Source organism: Eleutherodactylus coqui, chromosome 1, assembly GCF_035609145.1.
Source record: "Eleutherodactylus coqui strain aEleCoq1 chromosome 1, aEleCoq1.hap1, whole genome shotgun sequence".
NCBI lineage: Eukaryota > Metazoa > Chordata > Amphibia > Anura > Eleutherodactylidae > Eleutherodactylus > Eleutherodactylus coqui.
The window spans coordinates 105,705,865-105,710,169 of record NC_089837.1 but is presented as its reverse complement, the minus strand read 5'-3'; positions in this window follow the sequence as shown (position 1 = coordinate 105,710,169).

Genomic DNA, 4,305 nt, shown 5'->3' with positions numbered 1-4,305 from the left:
TATGAAGAGGTTCTTTACCTCGAAACTTGTTTATGTGTTGGTTTTAACCTAATAAAAGAAAGTTTGGTCACCCGTTTGCAGACTTACCACTTCTACCTGTGGAAAGTTACACCAGCTTTTTGCTTACCCACAATATCTCTCACTGATGACCTTTCCTGAAGAAATGAAGTTTGACTCAGAGCTGAGCTCCAAGTCTTGGAGGCGGGCCGCCCGGCCTCTCTCCACTCACAGCATGCAGAGTGATAGCCCTCTCCCGAAACACAAGAGGTGCAGGATGTGAGCGGAAAGAAGTTGAGACAGAAGCTCAGCTCCAAGTCAAACTTCATGAAACTGGTGATGGAATTTCTTTAAATACAATTCTAGCTGCTCAGCCACCACAAGGGGGACATTCGGAGGTTACTGCATAGGGTGTTAGTGCTCGATTCAATGTATGAACAGTATGCAGTACGCTACCTGTAATGGTAGCCAGGAAAGTAGTCAGGGAATTTAGAGCTCTATATCAGAAAAACAAAGAGTGAACCTCGATTAAGAACCTTGGTCCTAAATATAACATAGTGTCTATGCTAACTTTCATTCTGACACTGAACTTTGTCTCGTCCTTATCTCATTTATGTGTCGCCTAATCTGTCTACACTGGTTCAATAACTTTGAGCTGAATCGCAACGCTTATCTTCCTTGAGAACCAAGAAACAAATTAAAATCCACCTTATTCAATTCCCTTGTTTATTGAATGTCATGGATTAGCAACATCCATAGAGTTCTGGACCATACAGAGAAAAGGGAAAGTGTATGACTCCAACCAGTGTAGCACTGTGTAGAACTGGTATGTAACTACTGAGCAGTGACTGCAGTTTTTAGAGGTACACTGCATCTGAGCCGCTGTGTCTGACCCACCATGTTGTCCTATAGATGTGCTGACTCATATTTTTGGGGGGAGGGGGGGGGGGGGGCATATGTCTTGGGGTTTGTGCCCTTAGTAGGTTAGGGCAGGTTGATGTCCAAAACTCCTCCTTTTGAAAAAAAATCCGTTGTACATCCCTGATAGGGGCTAATGCTGGATAATGTGTAGGACCACTGTCTTCTCTATTCATATAAAACACCCATTTTCCTACAGTCACTTGGCTTATTTTTCAGTCTAGTGTTAAGCATCAGTTATGGATGGCAAATATTGTCTCACTGTATTGTAGATAAAATATGTTGGCAGAATAAATATGATGGAATGGAAGTATTGAATGTGATGATGAATGTTTGCTTGTGTCCAGGTTGTGTGGAATTACACAGCCCATTAGGTTTACAGGCTGCTGTAGGCGGATGATGACATTTAGAAGCTGGATGTGTTAATGGCATGTTTGATTTTTCTCACATTCACAGCTTGGCTTTGAATGAATAAGTATGATATGTTGTGATGTCATGTTGAGCTAGAGTGCATGATTTGGATATGTCCTTCTTATTCATAACATCATCATTATAATTGTCATAATTCTCTAAAATGACTATGCAGGAGAGATTGATATTCATCAGGAGAAGAAGCAGCAGCAAGAAGCATTAATTTATAAGTGTTCCAGCAGGAGTATTGCTTCTTTAAGTTCCTAAAATGCTAGAAGGTCCCAAAGCAGCATTCATCCAGGACCATCATTCAATATAGAATTGTAGGGAAATCAAGACACCCTTACAGCCAGGGTTGGATTTACCTATAGGCAACCATGGGAGAAGGATGCTTTTATACATAAATATGGCAAGTAGTCTATAGTCATGGCCAAAAGTTTTGAGACTAACACAAATTTTGGTTTTTACAAAGTTTTCTGCTTCAGTTTTATAAGTGGCAATTTGCAGTAACTCTAGATTGTCATGAAGACTGATCAGATGAACTGCAATAAATTGCAGCAAAGTCATTCCTTGTCGTTTAAAATTAACTTTATCATAAAACTCCATTTCCACTTAATTTCAGCCCTGCCACTAAATGACCTACTAACATAATTTCAGTGATATTCTTATTAGCTCAAGAGAAATTGTTAACGAGGACAAGGCAGCTGATATCAATGTCATGCTGATTGAATTATAAGGGCAGACTGGTTGCTTTAAAAGGTGGTTGGTGCTTGAAATCATTGTCTTCTTTCATTAACCATGGTTACCTCCAAAGAAACACATGCAGTCATCATTGCTTTGCATCAAAAGGGATTTTTTTAGGCCAGGACATTGCTGCTTGTAAGATTGCCTCTAAATCAACCATTTTTCGGAACATCAAGGATTCCAGGAAGAGATGTTCACTTGCTGGGAAGAAGGCTTCATGATGCCTAAGAAAGTCCAGCAAGTGCCAGGACCGTCTCCTAAAGAAGGCATCAGTTACGGGATAGGTTCAACACCAGTGCAGACCTTGCTCAGGATTGGCAGAAGGCAGGTCTCACTGCATCTGCACACACAGTGAGGAAAAGGCTTTTGGAGGCTGGCACGATGTCAAGGAAGCCACTTGGCTCCTTGAAAAAACTGGGCTACAGTTCAGCATCATGACACCATTTATGTGTGGGGTTGCTTTTCATCCAAGGGAATGGGCTCACTCACAATTTTGCCTGATAATTCCGCCTGCAGACGGGCAGGTCGGATCCGGAGGCGAGAATTCTCGCTGCGGGACCCGACCCCAGCGCCTGCAGGGAGGAGCGCGTACTCACCCGCGCCTGGCGGCCCCGGCTCTTTCATGTGCCGGCTGCCCGGGTGGCCGTCGCATGCGCAGACCGGAGCCGGCAGTCGGGTGAGTGACGTTTCTCTGCGAGCCCCGCACAGAAATAGGACATGTCGCGGTTTGTTTGCCGTGCGACATTTCACGTGGCCAAACCGCGGCCGTCTGCATAGGAGTGCGTATTGTAATGCACTCCTATGCAGGCTTTCAGTGGCGGAAATCCCGCGGATAATCCTGCCGCGGGATTTCCGCCCGTCTGCAGGCGGCCTAATAAAGAATAGTATCAATATATTCTCCAAAAGCAACTTCTCCAATAACCCAGGACCAATTTCTTGATGAACAATGTTTTTTCTAGTATGGTGGAGCACCATGTCACAAGGCATAAGTGATAACTAAGTGGGTTGGTAAATAAAACTTTGAAATTTTGGAGCTACGGTCAGTTCTCAAAAACTCTGGTGGACTGACAAAAAGACAGGAATTGTGATAACCTCCAAGTACTGATTAGGAAAACATTGGTTGAAGAATAAGGGTCACCACTGTCAATATTGAGTCTTTGCCTAAACGTGATGTATTTGACTAATAAAGTTAAAAAACTTATGAAAAACATTGCGTGTAAATGGGGCTTTAGTCTTCCTCCTCGTTAAAGGCTTTTTCCATGACTTTAAACTGCTTTAAAACCACTTAGTCTTTTCTAGTTGCTATGGTGATTGGCTGCAGCAGTCACATGTCCTGGTCCGCAGGAACCAGGAAGGACAAAGTGGTTGTAAAGCTATTTTAAGGAACGGGAAAACTTCTTTAAAAGTTTGCTTCTTCTGTACAGCACTATGAAGAAACATTGGCGTAGAAGTTGCTGTAGGTGCCCAAAGTGGCTATATGCCCAATAGCTGTTACTTTCTACCCCCCCCCCCCCCAGTGCCTAATCAATACTGCAGACCCTGTATATTGCTTAAACTTATGTATATTTGCATTGTTGCACACACTATCATCTGATTTCTATGTACTCAAATCTCACTGAATTGTAAATGTATTTTAAGGCAGTTAAACATTTGCATTAGACGTTATCCCTGATGAGGCTTAGTTAAATACCTAAGAGGTAGAACAAATGTGAATAGTGACGTAATCTGCCTGCAGGTTATTAATAACTTAATTTGTATTGTACACAACAGACCATGTACTTCTAGCTGAAAAGCGGGATTATTTTTAGTAGGATTAATGCTGGCTTCATATTAGTATAAGACTGAAATATAAAAAAGACATAAAAGTAGCAATCTGTTACAAGAAATCATCATTTTATTCCGTTTCAACTTTACTTTAGGATCAAATAAAGGCAGCATACTGCGTCCAGGCCCTCTAGTTTTTGTGTGTTTGCTCTTTTGATATCTGTAAGATTTGGACTCTCAGTTATACTGTGCCGGCCGTCAGTCAATCCTCCTGTAAAGGCATGAATATATAAACAACTGGGAGTTACCCTTCCCTGTCAATAGGGAGTGTTTCTAGAATTTCGGACACTGTCAGCACTGATTAAACAAGAAGCGTGCGATTCTCGTATGTCAGCTCGCGTTTAGACTGGACGATTATTGATCACCTTCGTTCATATTTTGAATGATAATCGTTCAGTGTAAACGCACCTT